General features: G+C 39.3%; 1 pseudogene; it reads right to left on the reverse strand.

The window, feature by feature from the left end:
• Nucleotides 1-5153: 5153 nt before the first annotated feature.
• On the reverse strand, nt 5154-8698 carry LOC124974364 (PDZ domain-containing protein 8-like; annotated as a pseudogene).
• Between the last annotated feature and the right edge of the window lie 16100 nt (nt 8699-24798).

Raw genomic sequence — 24798 nt, forward strand, 5'->3', positions numbered from 1 at the left:
ATGATAAGGTAGAAGTTGATTTGTTTTATATCAACACATACAGTATAAATAATACAAAAGGGGAGAAATTTTAGGAAGAAGATTTCAAATCAGCCTAAGGGAAAGCAAGCTAACATTAAAATTATTCAATAATGTGAAGAATCGATTTGCACCAAAGTGAACTCCTGTCCCTGGAAACCTTCCAATAGAATATGAAGGACAATATGTCAGAAATAGCATAGAGAATACTTGTATAGTGAGTGAAAAAGATGCATGAACCTGACAAGTCTTAAAAATCTATAATCAGCTGATTAAGCACAACTAATGAATGCACTTTGTACATACGAAATTTCTTAAGATTGTGGTATATTTTACTCATGACAACAGAATTGTGAGTTAGGTTGAGAAATGAAATTTTGTTTTTTAGTTAAAGAAAGTGTAGTATTGAGGGCTAAATAATTGATCAAGATTACCTAATACTTTGGAAAAATGGAGGACTGCAAAGAATACTTCTAGGATTTTCAGATCATTAATACATTGGAACACATTATAGTGAAGAAATGTTAAAGAATGAGAACACTTCCTAAGAATGTATTTCTAGATGCACTGATTTATTATTGTTTTTTTTTTTTTTTTTTTTTTTTTGGAAATTGAAAACCTAACACCATCAACTCTGTTCCAATTACCATTTGAAAGGTAAATTTATCATTCAGAGCAAGGATAGGCTGGGCCTGGATGTCTTGTCATGTGTTTCACATGGGTACACAACTTTTCTGAGCAAACCTGGAGGTCTGCTTTGCTCCACAATCATCATTTTTAGACAGAGTATGCAATAGAATCAAGGCATGTGGTCAGAAAAAAAAAAGAGCAATCTGGAAAGTTTATTTGAATGGTGTTTCTTTTTAAAAATCATATGTTAAAATGATGTTAGAAACACATTCCCCTTTTAATTATAGGATAATCCCTATTGGTAGATTAATCTAAGAGTCTTTCAACCATTACATTGAAATACGTGGTACTGAAATATTAGACCAAATTATATAAAGTCGTGTGTATTAGATATTTAAGATCTATAAAAATGACAATTTCATTCTTTTTAAAAATCATATGTTAAAATGATGTTAGAAACACATTCCCCTTTTAATTATAGGATAATCCCTATTGGTAGATTAATCTAAGAGTCTTTCAACCATTACATTGAAATACGTGGTACTGAAATATTAGACCAAATTATATAAAGTCGTGTGTATTAGATATTTAAGATCTATAAAAATGACAATTTCATGTAGTGCAACCTATTACCTAATAAGTGATATATGTGCCAGGGGGCTGCTCTTCCTAAATTTTGGGTTATTAATGCAGAACAGTGAATTAAATAGTTAAAAGGATTCAGGAATGATCCAATTCATCTTCTGTTTATAAAAGATGAAGAATGTAAGGTGTAGCAGACAGTGCTTTACTTAAGCTATAAAAGTGTACAGGTCTCTTGATCCATAGTTCAATATTATCTCCACTATCCAAAGCTGAAAGAGTAAACTCCTTTCCCACTTGCTAGGAAGATTGTGAATGAGATTCTCAGAGTACCTGTTTTAGTCAGCTTTTTTGCTGCTGTGACTTAAAGACCTGACGAGAACAACTGTAAAGGAGGAAAAGTTTATTTGAGGGCTCTCAGTTTTAGAGGTCTTAGTTCATAGAAAGCTGGTTCCATTCTCGGGTTTCTAGGTGAGGCAAAACATCATGGCAGAAAAATGTGGCAGAGGGAATAAGCTCACATGGTGATCAAGAAGTAGAGAGAGGGGTCTTTACTTATATCCCAAAGCTACATCCCAATTCTCACTTCCTGTAGCCACACCCTACCACTTCAGTTACCCTTCAGTTAATTCCTATCAAGGGATTAATTAAGACTATCAAAACTCAATCATTTCTCCTCTGAACCTTCTTGCTTTGTCTTGCACTGGAGCTTTTGGGAGACACTGCACATCCAAACCATAACAGTACCCTAGAGTACTGCATTTTCTCTACATACATTATGAATTTTAAAGAATAAAAACATGTAAAACTGAATCAACATCAGACCTACATTCATCAAATTGTGGTCTTATTCTGAGAATATTAAAGATACTTTAAGGCAGATATCATGACAAATGTATCATTATTTAGTCCTAAAATTTTAAGGAGATGTAGGAGGCAAAATTAAGTCTGGCTTGATTTTGTAATAGAAAAATGAAAAGATATATGAGCTGAAGGGAACTTCTATAACAATTATGTTAATATTCACAGCACCCTAGGAGATAAATATCACAATGTGTATTTGAAAGATGAGGACATTGAGATTTAGAAGAGTTAGGTACCTGGCCCAAGGTTAACACAGCAAGTAGATATCTAAATCTAAGTAGAGTTAAGAATGCAGGAGTGCTTGATTCCAAGCCATATGTCTTTGCAGTATGCACCACTATTTTTACTAACAAGTCCTATAGATTGATTTCCAAATAAATTATTCCTACCCACTTATTTGTTTATTTATTTTTAATAAAGGAGACATGAAAGAAGATATGCTTTGCTGTGAACTTTCTCATTTGGCATTCAGAAAGGCAAAAATAAATTGAGTGTAAAGAAAATTATAAAATTACCTCTATTTCTATCACTAAAATAATTATTATGAAAAGACACAAAAGAAATAGATGATACTATCGAATTTGGGAAAGACAAGTCACACCTCCACTGCACTATTATCAGTTTAAGAAAGTCTCTCAATTTTACAACTTCAGAATTTTTTTCATTTAACAATAATTCTGATGGGCATTTTTATCTGTGTTTTAAAAGTGAGGAAATGGAAACTTGAAAAGGTTACCTGATTTGGTCCAAGTCAAACATCCAGGAAGCAACAGACCTGGGGTTGAATCAAATTTTCTATTTCCAATTGTAAAGCTAAAGAAAGGGTCAAGATTTGTCAGTTGAGACCCAGGAAAGGGATCATGGAGTAATTAGCATGTGATCCAAAACAGCCGCCAAAATGTGAATAATCACCAAAAATGGCTTGATGATGATTCACTCATTCCCATCCATTCAATCCTAAAACTTTAGCCCTATAAGTGTAGTTGCCATATTTCTTGAATGAAATAACAAGTAAAGATGATGTAGAGGAGGGCAACTAGGGTAACAGAATATAGGGGATTTGAGGAGTGGGCAGATGTCTCTAATGACAAAGTTCCTCTTTACTTGAGCTCAATGAAGGGCCTAAGCACATTTGGAAATTAATGGATGGTATGATTGAGGGGACCTGTTTGGTAAACCCCAGAATTCCAGGATATAGTGAAGCAGAAAATAAAAATGATTGTAGCAAGGATTTGAGTCATTTTTGAATGACAGAGTCATAAATGGTTTCTGAGAGGGTTAGAGTTATGCTTAATTACAAAGGCTGATGTGAAGGACAATGCCAACTGGCCCACATCCTCAGCCTCTGTTGCGAACCGTGCACTGGCTGAATGCACAACAGTCTTACTCTGTATGGCAATTTCTTTGTGTTCTAAATTTGGCCCACAGGAAGGAGGCACACAGAATGACATTCTCTTCGAATTATAATGTAAAAAAGCAGTGTCAGTTATTGCTTTCTACTAATTAGCATTCAGAAGGGAGTAAATATAGCACTAGATATTTCTCCAAAGAAGACATAAAAATGGCCAACACATATATGAAAAGATGCTCAACATCACTAATCATCAGGGAAATGCAAGTCAAAACTCACAATGAGCTATCACCTCACACATGTTTATATGGCTATTCTCAAAAAAACAAGATAGCAAGGGCTAGTAAGAATGCAGAGAAGTTGGAACTCTTGTGCACTGCTGTTGAGAGTATAAAATGGTGCAGCCACTATGGAAAACAGAATGAACCTTCCTCAAAATATTAAAACAGAATGATTGTAGGATTCATTAATCCTGCTTCTAGGTATATATCCAAAAGAACTGAAATCAGGATTCAAAGATTTCTAGACTTCCATGTTCATTACAGCATTATTGATACAAAACCAAGATAAAGAAACAACCTAAATGTCCTTGAAAGGATGAGTGTCTAAAGAAAATATGGTACACACATACAATGGAATATTATTCAATCATAAAAATAATGAAATTTGGACACTTTCTACAACATAGTTAAAACTACAGGACATTATGCTAAAAGAAATTTGCCAGTCAGAGAAAGACAAATACGTGTGATCTTACTTACAAGAGGTGTCTAAAATAGTGAAATTTATGGAGCAGAGAGTAGAATGGTGTTTGCCAGAGACTGGGCAGAGGAGAAAATTGGGAGTTGCTGTTAAGTGAGTATAAAATTTCAGTCATACAAGATGAATATAAAATGTAGAGATCTGCAGTACACACTGCCCATAGTTAACAATACTGTACAGTACACTTGGAAATTTGTTAGGAAGGTACCTTTCCTGTCAGGTGTTCTCAAAAAACAGTTACATATTAGAGTACTAAAAACATTTCAAATGGAGAAAAATAGATAAAAAGAGTTCTTAAATATTATTTTTTATGTTAAAAATAATTTTACTCAATTGGCATAACAGACTAAAGCTGCAGCATCTGCTTCCATATTATATTTGGCAAAGACAAAAAAAAATCCCCACAAGGTTCCAAAATAACAAAAATCTCAAACAAGTAGAGATGACAAACTTCATAACAAAAAACAAAACAAAACAAAAAGATTCAAAATCTGTTCCCTCAACGATTGCTGTAGTCAATTTGGGCATGCAGCAAACCCGTTGTTATAACCATGATGGAAATGAAAATACTAAGAATCTGGACAATATCCTATTGAACACTAATTCAAAAACTAAGTTGAAGGAAAAATAGCACAGTGAGACACTACACATACATAAATGTGAAAAATTAGCTTACATAATTAGAAAAAGTTAAAAATAAATTAGTAAAAATAAATTCCCAGTATAAACCCCCAAAAAGCATAGCTATAAATGCAACCTGAAACAACCAATTATTAAACTGGTCATATTTTTACTGGAAAACAAACTTTCATTCCTGATCCTATACAAGTAAATAACTGGAGAAGCAGGCTGAGGTGCATTACAAGAGGACTGAAACATGGTTGTATCCATGGTACTTTGGATGCATCTTTTCCCCAATCATTTGAAAGTTGACACAGCCTGCTGGTTACACAGACTCAGATGGGCCAAACAGATCATCTGAGATACTGCTGAATGGCTGAGAGTCTATCAATTGGCTTAGTTCACTATCGAGGTCTTCTTCTTTATCATCTGTGTACTTGCTTATTTTTTGGCATGCTGGTCTAAAGACAGACTTTCTAAAGTTTCAATATCTTCAATGCCTGCCCTATAGTGGATCATAAGAAGCATGAGAGCTTGTTGTCTTTCACCCAATTTAGCCAAAGCAGCAGAAAGAAGTGATTTTTCCTTGAATCAGTTGTCTCTTTTTCTTCTTTAACAAGGGAATTATTGTGTTCCAAATCCTGATCAATTTCATTCTGTAGTTATCCAACATGAACTCCAGCTTTTGAATCCTTTCCTCTGTAGGCAAGCACCTATAAAGATCACAGCCAATTTCTTTAACTGCAATGAAAACACTATCATTCAGGGGGCTGGGGAGATAGCTCAGTCACTAGAGTGCTTGCCTTGTAAGCACAAGGCCCTGGGTTCGATCCCCAGCACCCCCCCAAAAAAAACCAAAAAAACAACAAAAAAACTATCATCCAGCCCACCTTCCTTTCTCACTAACTTTATTCCTGAGCTGTTTCCCCCTTTGGAAGGACTGTTTGGGTCACAGACCTCTGTGTCACCACCTTCAATTTCTGGTGTGTTGGATTTGTGTTTTGGTGAAGGTTCTACGGGATCAGTTCCTGGTTCAGAAAAGTGAGTTTTACAGACTTGACATAAATTAAGCAAACGAGAGCTTTTATTGATAATGTACCTTGTCAAACCTGTTGTTTTCTTAACTGACTTGTTAGCTACGGCATCAACATGAGGAGACAGGCCCAAGAGGGGGTCCTGTCCTTCCAGCCTGAGGTCTTTTAGGGTTCAGTCTATTCGCCTCTCAATTGCTGCACAAAGAGGAGTCTCAGCTAGACACTTTTCTTGACATTTTTTTTATGGCAAACATAAGCACAGAACATACACTGGGAAGCTGCTTTTGTCCAAACTTTTTTTTTTACAGTAATCACATCAAGTTGAGTGTTGGAACTGAGTATCCTGGAAACTATGTTTATTTTCTGATGAACCCATCTGTCCAACAAAGTGCTCCTCTTTAGGGAGGGTAGAAACTTCTTCAACCAAATGAACTTCTTTTTCTTTCTCTATATTAGTGACTACATGGTGGTCTGGTTCTCCTTCCTTCAAATATTTGAAGTGAATAGTAATGTCACCAAAGCAAAATTTGTCATTGAAGCCCTTTTGCATACTCAGATTGCATAATGCAGTTCTAGTGACCATAGCCTTAGGTGCAGGGGCTTCCAGCCTGAATTTTGAAAGGTATTCCATATTTGATGTGGCTAAGCATCCTAAAGCCACCTCTTCAGTTTTAAACTAATGTGCCCCAACATTGAAAGGATCCCTGCATCCAGTGCAATATTCAGGTATCTGTGGCAGGCTTCTATATCAAACCAACAGGATGCTCTGGTTCTTGTCCACTTTCCCAGCGTATTCCAATAAAGAATTTCTGATGATTCCCACATCTGATGGTCATACAAACTGTCTTTAGTAGGGCAGGAACTTTCTGAAGTAAAATCTTTAGTCGCTTCTTGCTTTGTAAACTGCTTGGATGTAGTCACATTTTCTATGTGATCCACAGTTTTTGCTTGCTTTTCAGATTTATCTGCAGGAGGAGGAAGAAGCACCTTCTCTGGCTTTTCAACAAGAATGTCTGGTTCTGCCTGATTTGGGGTGTCAGCAGAAGGCAAAGGAACTTTTAATTGTGGTCGTGGTGGCACATGTGGTTTGAAAGTGGATCCTTGGGTGGGTTTTGACACTTGTGCTGAGTCTAGTACCGCAGAAGTTTTTAGGGCTAGCGGTTTATTTCCTTCTTTGGATGGAATTTTTGGTGGCTGGTTACTTCCTGCAACTAATTTACTGTTTAAAACTGGGGATATAGCATCAAGAGGTTTAATAGTAAGTGTTGTTGGAGTACATTTGGGACTGTGACTTAGTGCTTGTGCCTCATCTTTGAACTCGTTTTGTACTCTGACATCACTTGCCAAGTCTTCAGATTCAGAATCCAGCTCTCTATTTTCACCATCCACTGCCAGTCCTGCAGCTTCCTCTTCATAACTTGGTTGGCATGAGCTTGACGAAAAGTTTTCTTCCAACTGGCCAGAATTGCCTTGCAGCACAGTATCTTGATTACTGTGGCCAATGGGCCTTTCCTAGTACACAAGGACTCAGTTACCAGCCTGCTTGATAAACTTCAGCACTTGCAGTGTCCTTATTTTTTACACCTCCAAAAGCAATGAGTCGAACTCCCCGCTGAAGATCTGCAACTGCAGCAGGTGAGTTTGGGGCCACAGTTTCAATTATGATATGCACGGCATATCCATCAGTTGACTGAACAAGGCAAAGTGTAAGTCCAACACTTTGTAAATTCCCTTTTATTAATTCAACCGTCTTAATAGAACTCCTTTGCTTTTCTTCCCAAACTCCACTGCTCAACACAAGCATGCAATGAATAGTTGCTTCTCTATCATAGGATCCAAAAATGAGTAATCTGCTACATTCTAACAAGGTCACCTTAAGACATCCTTCAGTAAGTGCCCATTGTTGTATACGGATATGCTCTTCATCTTCTTCAAATTCTTGCGAGGTATGGTATGGAAAAAAAGGCTTAAACCTGATCTTGTAATTGGGCAGCGTGTGCTTGCACTTGATGATTTTATTGAGCTGGTTGACGATGATGGAGGTGAGCTGGGGCATGGGCTGCCCTTCAAACTGAGAGCGCACCTTGAAGTCAATCAGCGGGTCCTCCACGAAGGAGAAGAACCAGTGGGTGAAGGGCACGCGGGTGAGCACGAAGCGCAGCCTCCCCACCACTAGGGACAGTTTGACGAACAGGTAGGCGGACTTGCCGAAGACCAGGTCCACGTTGATGGCCAGGAGGAAGCCCCCGTTGTACTCCACCTCCGCCTGGAAGGTCAGCTCCTTGGGGCAAGCGGCGGGCAGCGCCTCCCCCTCGGGGCGTCAGGCTCCCCAGTGGCCAAGGGCACCACAGGCCTCAGGAGCCGGATGGTCTTGACGAAGGGCATGTCTCACCCAGGAACACATCCCACAGGCTCACCCCTCCAGCAGGCGCCCGCCGTCTTGGTCTGCAGCAGCTCCTCGAACTCCACCTTGATCTTCTTGGTGACCCAGCGGCAGGTCAGCGCGGTGTCCCGCAGCTCCGAGAACAGGAACAGGATGGGCCTTGAGAAAGTGGCAGGTCTCCCGCGTCGGCGGGAACGGGGACTCGGGGCCGGGGTCGCGCCGCCCTCAGGCCCCGGCAGGACCGCTCCTCAGCCCTGCTGCCGCCACAGAGGTGCTCCTGCAGGACAGGCCGCACCGGCTCCATGTAGCGGACGAGGCGGTCCGCGCGGGCGACGGCGCCGTCTCGTCCGCCGGCGGTTCGGGCTGCCTGCGGCCCAGCAGCAGGAACTGTGCGAGCAGCGTGAGGAAGGAGCCCAGCAGGGCCGACGCCAGGATCCTGAGCAGCAGCCACATCCAGCCCCGCCGCCGCCCCGGCCACCAAGACCCCTACTCCCATGCCCACAGCGCCGCTTTCTTCAGGCCGCCGCCCCGCTGCCTCCATCTTGAGGACGCGGGGCGGCGGGGTCGGGGCCCTCGCGCCTAGGCGCCGGAGCTGCATTGGCCGGCGCCTCCTCAGACTCTCCGCGGAAGGCTGTGCCGCTGCCGCGGCAGCGGCGGCGGCGGAGGCCTTTAATATTATTTTGATGTGTTGTCGGGCACTGAAGTCAGGTCTGATTTAGTTCACTAACCTGTTTTCCTTTCCTCTTTTCACACATTATGACTTCTGCTTCACCAAGTATAATTAATGTCCTTCATTTCTTAATGTGAGGCCATTGCTGCAGGCTTCACAGAATCATGTAACAGATTTTCACCCTCCCGAGGCATTTCTTCATGTGTCCAAAATAGAACACAAATTGAAAATATAGTGCGGGGCTCCTGAATGGTCAGTGTAACAAATGAAGTTTCTTTTTGTTAATCTATAAACAGGTTTGTGAAATAACCAGGTTGGCGTTTGCCACAGAGGAGACCAGATAACCATATCATACAGCATTTTTGTCACTTGTCAAATCAATTCCTCTGTTGAGATCTCCCTGAAGTGATGATTGTCTAGCTACAATACTGGACTTACAGAAATCAGTTCTTAAAGTAGTGTATTTATTAATTCTTCCACCGTGTATTGAGGCCCTACTATAGGCAAGCCTCTGAGTCAGGCAAGGTAAGCAATTAAAATACAAAAGATGCTCCTGCTTTTAAAGAACTTAGGTAAGAGAACCAGACATACCTCCACCATAGAGTATTCAATTTTTGTAAATCATGGTGATATTTGAAATGTGCCTATAATGATGGTTATGTTAAGGGTGACATATCATTTGTTGTTCAGCCTGGGATACTTTGAAAGTGAAAGGGAACTAGTTTTAAACAGCTTAAACTGATATTGTTCTGGGGTAACAGGGACATGTCCTATTATCCACCCTGTAAAATTAATTGTTTCACTTGTTACACTTCTGTTCTCCTCAAAACACAGTTGAAGTCTATGACAGGTAGTTTCAGAAATCAAGTCTACATATTACAGACTAATTAATTGGTCAAGTGATTCAAATCAGACCATAAAGTTGATCACCTCTTGTTAGTTTTCATTTTCTTATTTCCCTTATTGTTTACTTGAGCAGAATTTTTGGCATTTGGTTCCATATATCAAAAATAGAGTCGTAATCAACCAAACTGGAAACTGCTAGTATAAAATTGAATACCAGGCTAGGGTTGTGGCTCAGTGGTGGATCACTTGCCTGGCACATGTGAAGCACTGGGTTCGATCCTCAGCACCACATAAAAAGAAATAAATAAAATAAAGGTATTATGTCCATCTACAACTAAATTTTTTTTTTAAAAAAAACTGAATACCATGCTGTGGCCTAGTACAATATGACACGAATTCAGTTTCTCTTAATTTTAATTTTCAAAAAAGGGGTATATAAATTTTTATATAATATGAATCTTTTAAATAACTTACATTGCTTTTATGAAATGAAGTTAATATCTCAATAAATCCGTTGCTGAATTCTTTTGGTGAGAATACATGATTGTCATACAGAAAACTAGATAAATAGCATTTAACATTAGAACAATTTTAAATATCAAGGTAACTTGAAATTGGTAATTGTTTTAATATTATTTATACTTACAGCTTTCATGACACAATATTTATTCGTGGTGTATATATATACATGTATATATATGTATCTGATTTTATACATATATATTATTTTCCTGATCATTATAATTAAAAAGTATTCTTTTTAAAAAAGTTATAAAGTCTTGCTGTTATCTTTTTTCACAATGCAAGTTCTGAAACATAAATTCATTTCATTTAAATTGTTGAAATCTATTTAAACAAGTTGTCTACAAAAAAGAAGCAGTGTATTAAATATGATATCCAAAAACAAATAGGATATGTGCATTGAAATGTATCTGATCATTTAGAAAGCCCATTCATGATTGCTCCATTTTCCAGTTTAATTTAGTTCTGTAATAAATACATTTTATTTAACATTAAAGAGAATACATGTTTCTTCCATCTATCTCCCTTAACATTCCCTTGATAATCCTATGATGATAACAAAATATTCTTATAAAGTAAAACAAACATTTTCATATTTGTTATTCAAGGTGGCAAAATATATATATAAATATCTGATAAATGACCAAAATCTCTCTAGTTGATACATAAAACTTAGGAAAAAATTACATTCTAAGACCAATATCTTCCTTTGAAATATTTAATAGCCAGCATCATGTCAATTATAAAGTAGATAATAAATATTAACTGATATAATCAAAGAAGTGGTTTTGAAATAAGTGCAAAACAGCAATCACTAACTTTAGAATCATTTTTGTGTGTGCACATGTGTGCGTTTGTGCGCTTGTGTGTATGTACAGTCTTCTTCACAATTACTAAAATTAAGATGAAAAATAATGATACATATTAAGTACAGAAAAATGGACCTACTTTTCCTAACAAATTCATAGAACAAAAAAGCAAGGTATTATGGTTTTTATATAAGGTGTCCCCCAATAGGTCCTGTATTGATGCACAATGTTCAGAGGTGAAAGGGATATATTATGAGAGTTGTAATCAGTGGATTACTCCATTTGATGAACTAATAATTGAAGTGGTCTTACTGAGTGGTAACTGTGGGCAGGTGGGGCATGGCTGGAGGAAACAGATCACTGGGGGCATGACTTTAGGGTTTACATGATGACTCGCTCTTTCTCTGCTTCCCAGTTGGTATTTGCTGAGCTGAGTTTTCTTTCAGTAGGGCCTTTCACCATGATAAACTGCCTTATCTTGGGCCCAGAAAAATGGAGTCAGCCCACCAGGGACTAAACCTCTGAAACCATGAGTCCCCAATAAACATTTCCTTGTCTAAGTTGTTCCTGTCAGATATTTTGGTTACAGGGATGAAAAGCTGCCTAACACTAGATTTGGTAACTAGTGACCCCTTTGTTGATGATAGTGTATTGGAGTTAAGTAAGTCACACTCTCCAACATTTCCATTCAAGAACCAAATTCATAGACAGCTTTTCGTTCATGTTGGACTGAAACTTGATATAAATTAGCTCTTTCCTGTACCAGTCCCAGAGGAAGTTTAGATCCATGAAGATACAACCTGTAACTCAAGTATTATATGATATCAGAATGGGCAGGACTCCTCAAAATCTTAGTGATCTAGAAGAAGTGTAATCTCTCTTCAAAGTTAGATAAGTATGGTTGAATCATTAAAATACATGCCCTTTTAGTTCACCTAACCTAAACTAGTAGGAACTGACTGCTATTGCAACTTTGAAAAGATATTTTAAAAGATATGTTGCTCATGTTTCTTTTTAAAACCCTCATTTCATTCTTCTTTGCTTAGTAAAATATACATTTTCAAAATTTTCCAAGTAAGATTTCCTGGCTTCCCCCACCACAATCAGTATTTGAAGGGTCTTGTTACCAGAACACCAAATACACCTCTGCCACATCTTATAATAACACTAATTAATTAAGTCTGATATTTGCTGAGTGCTCACTCTGAGGCAGAAATTATTCTATGGTCTCATGCACATTATCTTATTTGTTATTCACAGAAGTCTTAAGACTCCTTCCATTTTACTGGTGAGAACACAAACCAGAGAAACAGGAGAAAATGTCATCTTTATCTTTCATAAATTCAGTGCCTGGCAAACATGCATGGCAGAGTAGTGTTTCAGTATTTACTGAAGGAATAAATAAATGGATGAATGAGTGGTATGTAGTAGGCACAGGAGGAAAAAGTACAATATTTCCAAGAGTAGGGAGCACAGAAAAATCTTCCCACAGAGGACATTTGGCTCAGGACCTAAAGAATGAACAGGAATTTTCTTCAGAAAACAGAAAAAAAAAAACATTTTCTCTTGTCCTGCTTTTTAGTTTTATTTGATTATTTGCTTGTCATTGAAGTGTTATTTCAATGGAGAAATTTACAAATTGTGCTCCTGTATGCAGAGAGCTGAGAATGCCCATGTATTTATGAAACAATGTAAGTGCCATATTGTGATCATAATGATCCTTTGCCTTGATGGATTACTAGATCTTTCTATAACTGCATTTTTACATTTGTGAGGGTAGAGAAAGAAAAACCTGGGAAACAATTATTAAAGCCATAGCCTTCCTTAGGGATCACTGAACAAGGCTTGTAGATATGAGCGAAGGAAGGGAATCTAAGGCACAGGACCAAAAAGATAAACAGTATCAAGGCAGATTGCTGAAAAGGCCCCAAGCAACAAGAGAGGAACATATGCCAAGGAAGAACAGGTGGTGCCAGAAGAAAAGAAGGATCCAGGAAAGATCTGGAAGAGCTCCTGAGTAGAAAGAGCCCGGCTGCAGCCACAAAAGCTCTGGGAAGGGGATAGAGAGTCCTGCATTTGCTCTCAAAGTACCATTAAAAAGACCACAGTTGATCATTTCTCACAAATCTAGCTGTTAGAAAATAAGCCTTACAAAACATTTTCCAAAAGTTCTCCCCTTTCCAAATTCAGCCCAGCAGAAGGGTTTGTACTGTGCACTCCCACCTCCTCACTGCCAATTCAGCCTCCCTCTAAGTCATCTTCCTGTACAGTAACTGCTCCCTGTGGGACATGCTGACATTCTGGGCTCCGAGGCAGGAAATCCAATGTTCTGTCCCTTCATAGGTCCCATGACAATGCAGAGAGCTGCAGGAGACAGTGCCTTCCACATATCCCCTGCAACCAAAAGAGTGCTCGCATTTTCCCAAAGTGACCATTTCATCTGCATGTGTTTCTTCACTACTTCTGGACATGGGTAGGATGTAGGGAGAGATGGAGGAAAGTGAGCAGAAAATCAGAAATACAATGTATAATCCCTAGCATAATAACCTCAAGGAAACTGTAATCTCATTGTAGGCAACAAAAAAAGAAACTACAAAACATCAGAAACAATCAACCCCTAATTTATGTCACTGAGTAAAAGTACATATAAATTCACAGAAGTCTGATCTGTACGAGCTATTGCAACAGGGGAAGTTTTCATGGAGGATATGGGAATAAACAAGGCCATGAAATATGAGGAAGATTATTTATAGGACAGAAATTGGGAGAGCATTCACAAGACTAAAATAATGACCTAAGTAAAGATGTAATAGTGGGGAAAAAGTTTATATGGGAAAAGAGCAGAGATTAGATATGCCTGACTGGAACAGGCAAAGAATGCGGGATAATGGGATGTAAAGTGGGTAAATTAAGTGTAGGGCTAGAGGATGGATTAAATTGCTCAAACTTCTGTGAAAATTAAGCCAGAGAAGTATGAGTCTTTCTGAACTCTGTGATTTAGGCCTGAGCTATAGTTTCCTCAGGACTATTTCCTACATCTTGAGATTATTGCTGGTTCCCACTCACTTTCTGACTGGAAGGGATCTGTCTTAAATTATTTCATTGATTGGGTTGCTTATAAACAGCAGAAATTTATATCTCACAGTTCTGGAAACTGAGAAGTCTGAGATCAAAGTGTTGGCAGATGTGGAGTCTAGTGAGAACCTGCTTCCTATTTGTAGCTGGTGTCTTTTCTCTGTGATCTTACATGACAGAAGGGATATTCATGAGGGCTTCACCTTTGTGACCTGATAACCTTCCAAAGGCCCTATCTAGTGATACCATCATCTTGAATTTCAGGGAGACACAAATGTTTACACCATAGTAGGACCTTATATCAAAATGATAGCAACTTTCCTTAGTGATGTTTTTATTTTCAATAAGAATCCCAAATTATATTCTTAGACTTATTCTTCCTTGTTGGAACTCAAATCATAAAGATGGTTCACTGTTTCAGAGTTTGTGTATGTGTGTGTGTGTGTGTGTGTGTTTATAATGCTATGCAGACAAGAAGTTTTTCTTTGAGCAAACACTTGGAGAAATTTGGTCTTTTAACTAGCCTATTAAATATGCATATTACTTAGCCCAGACTTTGATTTGTCTAACTAAATGTTTTATCTGCACATAGTTTTGTTCCTAAATCTTGTTTTAAGCCTTTTTAAAAAAATCTTTTGAATAATTTCTAAAGTGTTATTCATTAATTAACCTTTCAGGCCTGTCATGCTCTCTCTTTCTATTTCTATCAAAGGTCCAAAGACATGCTTTAGTCTGGGGAGGTTTGAATATAATCAGTTTAGTTCTCCCCTCATGGAAAAAACAAAAAAAAAATTCCCTGGATCATCACCACTGGAAGAGTCTCTGGGGAAATATATTAATGTTATTGTTCATGATCTTAAAGAACATAAAATGGAAAAATATGTGAATTCACTTTAGAAAATGTCCCAATTGAGCAGATCAATACAAAATGTGTCCTATACTGAATAGCAGATAGTCTGAACATGTTCTATGATTAGTGGGATCTATTTTCAGAGTTAAGGAAGCCAGTTATTATAAAAGCAGAACCTTAACTGCCTGAAAGACATTAGCCCACTGCACAGAAACACCCTCCCTGCACACACTTCAGGAATCAGATGGGCAGGATTCCCAAGGTGCTTCCTCCTTCCATGAGTTGTATACTCTGACTTTGGGCTCTAGTGATGAAGGGAAGCATTCGCCATCCAGTATCTCATTTAATCCTAACCATCACTGGTTCCTTTTCTCTAACTCTAGGAGTTCATGATTTCATAAGCAAACTTTCATATTAGTGCAGTCTCACAACTGTTGAAAATTAAAATACATGTGCTACAAGTTAGGGGTTACTAGGTTATCTCATTATAGGAGGCTGGTTTTTAAAGAGCCTGGAATCTTTATTGAATTACTGAGGGACATACTTGAATGTAGACTTGGACCAAATAATTTTCTGATAAGTTAATCATAAATCCTCAGTAAAATAAGCTTGGTGTTCTCAGCATATCTATTGGCTTTTTGATCATTTTTATGACTTTCCTTTTACTGGTCAAATTATTCTTATATGGTCTTAAAGCTCCTCTGACATGGATTGAGTCAACACAAACCAACAGACCTACATTACTTTGGCAACTGGTTTTGATTTGGGGGCAATAAATATGATGACACAGACTAGATTACCTTTGCTGAAGGAATATGCGATAAACCATAAGGATGTCAGGGATTTGGCATTCTTTTTCCTGTGTAATGTGGGAATAAATGAATAATAGCTTTCAACCAGCTGAAGAAAGTTGGAAAGAAGAAAGAAATCAGAATGAGAAAAATGCCATGATGTGGGTTTTTGGTTAAGAATGGTGATAACAATAGATCATGAGAAAGTCCACGAACACCCAGTGCATGCCTGACACTGCTTGGCACTGGCAGGCAAGGTTCGGGGCAAATAGGTGAGGAAACTATCATCTGATGTGACCTATACCTTAGTATCTGCAAGGAGAGAGTTGGCCATCGATGGGAGTAGAATTTATTGTGTGATAAAAATATAGAGAAAAAGAGAAATCAGCAAGGGCTGGAATAGCCAAGGAAGAGTTAATGGGAGAAACAAGAACTGCACATTTTGGAGGTTAGAGAAACTTTTCATTATAAAAATAATTTTTTAAAATACCTCTTTTCAAACATTTTTGGAATGAAAGCTTAAATCTAAAGAGAGTCAAGAAGAAAGTTGGCCCATCACTCAAATTGACCAACTTTAAAATAATTTGCTACCGTTGCTTTATTGTTAGTTACATATAGTTGTTTCTGAATCATTACAAAGCAGATTGCAGACATTATAACATTTTTCGATATAATATTTCAGCAAGCATCTCCTAAGAAAGAGGACTTCTTTCTAGAGTTACAAGGCTAGTATCACATTCAAGAAACTTAACATTTCATATACTACCCATATTCAGGTTTCTCCAACAGTTCCAAAGATGTCCTTTTTTGATTTTTTTTTTTTGATCCAGGATACAATCAATTGTATTTGGTCATCACAGTTGTTGTGTTTTTTAGTGTCTTTTAACCTCAAACATTCCCTCTTAATTCCCTTCCTTCTTAATTCATTTGCTACTAAATATTCTCTTCCTTTTGAAATCGTGTATAAATAAATTGGCATATTTTTCAATCACCTCCTAAAAATCTATGTACTATGGAAGAGATGGGGTATAAGAAACTCAAGTCTTTCCTGTGCTATAAAATGCAGATTAGTAGAGGACTTTTGGCATATGCACAGAAAAAGAACTAAAGTAATAAAGTTGATATATTTCTAGTAACTGGTCCAAGTCACATGGAATAGGAAAGATAAAGCAGAGAATGTACATGAAATGGACTTCCACTTCACTGAAGGAGAGGAAACAAATCCTCCTGAGATAGTATCTCCATGGGCTACCTGCCCAGGTTGGTAAACACCTTCCTGGTTGAGCTGTCACTCCCCTTTCCACTTCTGCATTTGTGGTTCTACATAAAGGCTCACCCTTTGCAGACAAGAAATCCCACCACCACTGTCATGTTTCTTGTTCCTGTAATGCAATGGGACCACGATGTTATTATCTGCCTAATACCCCTTCCATCTCCATCCCAGAAGGCATTACATCCCTAGCCCTATTTATTTATTTAGAGACAGGGTCTCACTAAGTTGCTGAGGCTGGCCTGAAACTTGCAATCCTCCTACCTTAGCTTCTGGAGTCCCTAGGTTTACAGGTTTGTGCCCCTGTGCCTGGACAACCTTCCCTTCTTTACCTCATTCTCCCAGCAGCTAACTTCCTCTGAGAAACTCAAGGTTCACCATGAGGTCCACCTTCCTTCCCCTTGCCACCCTTCAGACTCACCTCCAACCTAAGGCAACACACATTACAATGGTTGTTTGTAGCTGCCCCCACCCCTACTCACTACCACAAAATAGAAAGTTTAAGACCATGACCATGTCTTTTAGTTCCATACCTTCATTACCTTCAATGTCTGAAACTTTGAAGGCATTTAGTAAAAATTTATTGAATGAATGAATGCATGAATGAGTGAAAGAATTAATTCACCACCAATAAATTTTCTGGGCTATCCAGAACTCATCTTATGACTGCAAAGAATTTAATAATGCATTTAACAGAGCAATGAATATTACAAGTGTGTGAGTCAATAACAATTGATCAGACACTTTGTGCAAAGCTCTTAATTTTGTATTATTGGAAAGTTCCAGAGTAAACAGATAAACAGATACTCTTTCCTTACAGTCCTAAAAAGAAGGGGCAGAATTTGGCTTAACTTACAAAAAGCAGTAGCAACACACTTCAAGTGCATACTCCATGCCATACAGCCTGGCTATTGGTCTTCCCAATTACCTGCTGACCCTGGGTATTTCTGTATCAAGGACTCAGGGAGGTAGAGTCACATGGGTTTCCCTGGGGATGCTTTGCAAAGAGCAAGGAAAGTTTGAGTAGTGTTCTGTAAAGAGGAGAAAAGGTATGGTTGAATAAACGGCATGTTTCATGATGGAAAAGTGGTATTGGCAGAATTAGGTGATTCCTGCTTGAGAAAGAGAGCTGCATTGCTGGAATGGAGGTAGATGGATTGTGACACATAATAACCAGATGGAAGTTAAATAATAAAGAGTATCAGCTTAAAGATGAGAAATTTTGGTTTGATATGTTTGGATTAGTTTCCATGGACTTCTAAGTCTGGTAAGCAAAGTTGTGTATTGTTTTCCATTCTGTTATGGTTTCCCTTTCTGTCATGGTTTAGATATGAGGTGTCCCCCAAAAGCTCATGTATGAGACATGCAATAAGGTTTAGAGGTGAAATGATTGGGTTCTGAGAGCCATAACCCAATCAGTGAATTAATCCCCTGATGGGGATCATCTGGGTAGTAGCTGTAGGCAGGTAGGGTCTGGCTGGAGGAGGTGTGTTCCTTAGGGCATGACTTTGGGGTATATATTTTGTATTTGACAAGTATCTCTTTCTTTTTCTCTCTCTCTCTGCTTCTCCATCTTCATGTAAGCTACTTCCCTCCACCACACTCTTCTGCCATGGTGTTCTGCCTCACCTTGAGCCCTGAGGAATGGAGCCAGCCTTCTATGAACTGAGACTTCTGAAACCATGAACCCTCAAATAAACTTTTCCTCCTCTACAGTTGTTCTTGTTGAGCTAGTTGGAGGGTGCATATTCTAGGGAAAAGGAAGTAGCTGGAAGACTATTCAATCACTCAGGCAAAAGATAGTTCATGACTTAGACCAGGATGATGACTATGGGGAAGCAGAAATGTGAAATTTAAGTGGAGGACCAAACTGGGAAAGGATCTGGGCAGAGAGCAGTGAAGATGGGAAGAGATCAGGATTGAAAACCCCAGGCATCAGCAGCTCACAGTGCTGTACGATTTACCCACTTGAATCTTCAGTTAGCAACCCCTGTTTTCCAAAGTAAAACAGAAAAAGAAGAGGAAAATGGAAAGAAAGAAAGAGCATGCACAAAGATCTTCTGAAACCAAGATGGGAAAAGATAATGTCCATTAGTTTCATCTAACTGATGAAAAGAAAAATTCGCAGGTAGAATATCACAGCTGGCTGCTGCTACTTTATTGTTTAAGCTTCACTAGCAGTTCCTGCTTGGGTCACCTGCTGATGCACCTGCCCAGGATATGAGGGGCAGGAAAAAGGAAAACATAAACAGATTATGTCTAATTTCACAAAATGGAAAATGCCCAACCATCTTTGTGCCTTCTGGGTGCCTCAGTCATCTCCTATCTTATCTACTACACCAGTGTTTGTCAGCAGTACCTCAAAGATGGCATCTCCCTTACAGGGGAGCCAGAGAGCAAAGGCTTCCATTTCTCTGTCAGACACATGCTGGGGTTTTTGTCCGGCAAAAATTCTAAGAGAAGGAAGTTCTGAGTGGATAAAGTCCATAGCTGGCTGTATGCTGCTGGAAAAGTTCTTAAACTTTTAGCTCTCTGTTGTCAATTACAGTATCTCTCTTGACAGATACTGTTCCAGGTACTGGGGCGACAGGTGGGAACAGGGAAGACAAATGTCTCCCACTTCACGGAGCTTCCATTACAATAGGAAGACACATAAACTAGTCAGATGTCAGAGTGCCTAAGAGAAAGCTGACTGCTTGCTGTTAAACAGGGTGGTCAGGACAGGCCTCTCTGAGAAGGTGACACAACATAGAAACACCTACCTCATTGGGTTAGTAGGAGAATCAAAGTGGTCTCTGAGTGTAAAGCATCTGGCAAAACTCTGACAAAAAGGTCAGAAGAAATGGTTAGCTATTATCTTTAAACAATAATTTTACAAAACATAATGAAATCTCAGTTTGGACTGCTGGGACTTGGTTCTTGTATGAAAGAGAGATGATTTTTATTCATGAGTTCTTGCGTTCCAAGGAAAACAATAATATCACTTACACCACCTGCTCCCAGAGAGAAAAACATGAAGACAGCGTCTCCTAACTTCTAGCTGCTTTCGTGCTTCTGCCTACAAACTGGGTTCTGAAGCAGCAGGAGGCTGTGAAGCATCAGGCAAGAACCAGACCCACTACCTGGGCTGGCAGGGCAGGAACCACTGACTCGCACTGGATCTCAACTCAGCTCTTACCCAGAGCACACATCCAATCATTATTTGTTGAACGCAAGAATAAAGGTGTCCCTTGATGCCCAATATCACAGCACATTTCAAGTCACAATATAATTCAGCTGTTTCCTAAAGGTCACAAGAGGAAATGTGCCATGCTTGGGTTAATGTACAAAAGAGGCTAATGGTTTAATTGCAGCTAGAATTCCAAATGTATCTCTTTGTGCTAGAGCAGTTCCTTTTTCTCATTTATCTCCCGCATTTTGACAGGAAATTTGCATAGTCACTATCCTGGCCTCTTGAGCAGGGCCTTGTACACAGTTAGAGATACTTGGTTACATCATCTCTAAGAATCAAATACACTGTCCCTCTGCTCCTGGTTCAAGTTTCCAGGTGCCAACATGGGAGACGTCCAGCTTAGGTTATGCACCTGTCCATAAGAATGTATTTGAAAGAGTTGGTGGTCCTCCAAATGGCCCAGAGATGTTGTCACCAGAAGTAAGGAGAGTGGTTGAGGGCAGCAAAATCAGGCGATACCCCTGCCACCACCCCACAAGCTGCAGAAACCCTATGACCTGGGGCAATTGTTTAGGGGCATGCAGGCCACTTCCTGCTCCATGAGCTGCTCTTTTACCCAAGTTGACCAGAAGTGCTAATGGATGAGGTGGGTGCTCTGTGTCTTGGAAGAATTTTCTGGCTCTTTCTTAACTACCCCAACTCTTGCCCATTTTACAATGCAATGCTTTTCCTACCCTTCCTCAACAACCTGCTCATGCACACATTACTGGCTTCTCCCTTCATGATCTCATTTCCCCATCCTCCTGGGGTGCTCCTGGGGATCTCCATCCAAACATAACACTTATACTTGAACTCTTATCTTAGGGTCTGCTTATGGGTGGCAAGGCCTACCTGTATGCTTTGCCACAATGACTGAAAAGCCATAGAGAAAGCACTTACTTATGGATGCACCCAGTGAGATAGGAGCTGTAGTTTCAGGCCATTGTGCAACACTGTCCCCTCTTCCTCACCCTGAACACTGACTTTTTCTCCTAGATAATGTTAATGTGTTAATGTAACAAAGGTCCTAGGCATGGACAAGTATCATAAACCTTTCCTAAAAGTACTGTCTTGCTGTCCCAGGAGAGAGAAAGGGGACCCCTGGTTAGAGCACACAGTTGAACTGTCAATACCTGGATGCTAGAACATAGAAGCCTCTTCCATAGACCTCCCTCATCATTAAGATGGTAACCAAGTCCCCAGACTTAGTTTATGATTGTAAAATGTTATTCAGGTAATGGTCAAGTCATCACAGATTGTTTTGGCTGTCATCCCCAGAGTCAGAGGCTGAGACAAGGATTCAGGGTCACACAGTTCATTGATGGGGAGAAGAGAGTGAGGGTAGGTGGGGGAAGGAACTAAGCAAGGGTGTAACTATGTTAAGTCGAGCATTGGCCTGTAGTTGTCCCCACCTGAGATAAATGGATGACCTTTTGTAGCCCTGCATTGGTAAGTCATTGGTTGCATGTCACTGCCAGGAGAGGGAAGTTATAACCAGTTGGTGAAGTTGGTGCCCATTGGTCAAGAGCTATTCATGGGGAATGGATGCAGCTATGAGTGTTTGCAGTCAGCAGACAAAGCAGCTTCAGGATTGTGTGTTAGTCTGGTGTCTGATGGTGTGTGTGTGTCTGTTTGCATCTGCATGCAAGTGTGTGTGTGTGTGTGTGTGTGTGTGTGTGTGCGCACATGTGTGTGTATGAGAGAGAGAGAGAGAGAGAGAGAGAGAGAGAGAGAGAGAGAGAATGTAATATCTACTGGTTGGTGGTTTCCATTGACAATGTTCTTTTGAAATTACATCAACTGCCTCAATTATTCACTTACCCCTTTCTTATCTTTGTTCAGTCAAGAAAGTACATTAAATAAAGAAAAATAACACTAAGAAAGAGATCTGATAGTTCAGCTTTTTCTCTATGCATTTATTATTTAAATTTCATTCACTCAGAAGACATTTATTGAATTCCTCCTATGTCTGAGCCATAAACACAACCAAATGCTGGTGGTATTTTTGTGATTTCTTCCTGATCGGAGATAATTCATGTTTATCTATAAGCTGAACAATATCATAAATATCCATGTCCCTATACTGAGTCTTGCCATCTTTTAAATCATCTACCTATTCACCTGTCAATCCAGTCATCTATCCAGTCATCCACCTGTTCACTTGCTTGACTACCCATCCACCCACCACCCCGTCCATCCACCCGCCTGTCTACCCACCTGTTGGCTTGCCCACCCTTCCACCCACCCATTCACTATTAACTCAACTCTATACTTGTTCACTCATCTATGAAACCACCCATTCATTCAACTCTCCACCAGTGAGCACCTACCACCTGCCAGGTAATATTCCTAGGTTCAGTCAATTAATCAGTATGTTTTGAGTACCTTCTAAGTGCCAGATACTGTTCTAGGTGCTGGAGATAAAGCTGTAAATAGGAAGATATGGTCCTTGCCCTCATGTATGTTGTAATTCATGAGTAAGACCAGACATTCAACCAACAGTTAGGAAGGTATAATATCAAGGTACTTCTCCCCCTCCTAATACCTTTCCCTCTGAGTCTCCTCTCCCTTTTATATGCTCGAAAAATTTTGATTTTGAAAAAAATTATGGAGAATTTAGCCTAGAAGGATGAGTATTTAGCCTAGAAGGATGAAAGAAACATCTTACAGAGCTGAGTGGGATTTATGTTCACTAGATTCTAAGATCTTTGAGGGCTATAAGTGTGTGCTTTAATTCATTGCTTTATCTTCAGGGCCTATCTCCTAGTAGGCACCAAACAAATATTTGCTAAATGATAAAGAGGGTTCAGACTCACTCTAGTTTCTGGAGTTTTAACTCACTGAAATCTTTAAAGAAAAAAAAATTAAAAAGAAATTAGGACTTTCAGTAATATATTCTTATAAATTCTTAAGGCTGTTCCATGTTAGCCATAGTAGAAGTAGAAAATCAGCCCAGAAAATGAAGTTGTAGAGATCAAAGAGTCCAGATGGACAATCCAAAGTTGATTAACCTTTAAAGATTCTCAAGGAAATATTAATACTAGGAAAGCATATAGAAAGCATATAGAAAATCTAGTAAACATTCACTAGGAAAAGAATATTCTCAACACCAGCAAAGTTGGCAGGATTGAGATAAATGACACTTTGCAGGATATTTTCCACACATGTTTTAATGCTTTTATTGAACAAATATTTGTATTTTTAAAAATCATTTTGAATTTTAATCATAGCAAATGTGTATGAATATTTGTTTTAAAATGTATTTTACAGTAAGATGCATGTTGGTGGTAGCAGATGTGGAATGTTCACCTGGAGAGCTCCTGCAGAGAACTCCTCCCTCAGAAGACCACCTGAATTCATCTATCTCTTTTTTGGGGAAGCTCCAAAATAAAGTCCAAGTTGCTTCTATGTCCTCCGACAGTTTAATGAGAAGATATAAAAGGGTAACAAAAGCAAGATTTGTGACAGTCCTGGAGTGGTGCCTTCTTTCTAGCATCTTGGGATCCAACCAAGAGACAGTGGAGTAGGTGCCCATGCAAGATGGTTACTGTGGTTTGAGTGTGTTCCTCCAAAGTTCATATGTTGGAACCTTAATTTCTCCATGCAGCAGTGTTGGGAGAGGAGGCCTTCTAGGACATGTGTGGGTCCTAGGAACAGGTCATGTGGAGGTCATGAATAGATTTATGCCTTTCTCACAAGAATGGGTTAGCAATCAAGAGAGGTTTAGTCTCCTTTTCTCTCATGGCTGAGTCTCATCTCCCCTTCCAACTTCTGCCATATTATGAGGCAGCAGAGGGCTCTCACTTGATACAGTCATTTTATCTTGGACTTCTCAACCTCCAGATCATAAGCTCACTAGACTTCTTTCTTCATAAGTTACCCAGTCTCAGGTATTTTATTAAAGCAATGTAAAATAGACTAAGGTGGGGTATTGATAAATGTAACTCTGGTGTCAAGAAGATTCCTGTGTTAGTCATGTTTTCATTGCCGTGACCAAAACACCTGACAAGAAACACTTAGAGGAGGAAGCTTTATTTTGGTTTATTTTCATGGTTTCAGAGGATTCAGTCAGTGGTCAACTGGCAGAAGGGCATGGTGGAGGAAAGTTGCTTAGCTCATGACAGTCTAGAAGTAGGGATAGAGACAGAGGTGGTGGTGCGGGAGAGGTGGAGAGAACTGGGAGAAGATAAACAGGGTATGGCCTCAGTGACCTGCTTCCTCCAACTAGGTCCAACCTCCTTGTAATCCATTCAGCCACGAATGGATTAATCCACTGATGAGATCAGAGACCTTATGTTCCAATCATTGTCTAAAAGCCCTGACCTTGCTGCCTTGGGGACCATGATTACAACCCATGAATCTTTTGCAATTCATTCCAGATCCAAATCGTAACAAATTCCTCAGTCCTTAGGGAGTTGATGACTTGGACTTAGCCCTCAGGTAGCAATGGGGAGCATGGAGGTGAGAGTAACCCTGCACCCCACATCTACCAGATTTTGAGTCACTGGA

Source organism: Sciurus carolinensis, unplaced genomic scaffold (assembly GCF_902686445.1).
Source record: "Sciurus carolinensis unplaced genomic scaffold, mSciCar1.2, whole genome shotgun sequence".
NCBI classification, from domain to species: domain Eukaryota; kingdom Metazoa; phylum Chordata; class Mammalia; order Rodentia; family Sciuridae; genus Sciurus; species Sciurus carolinensis.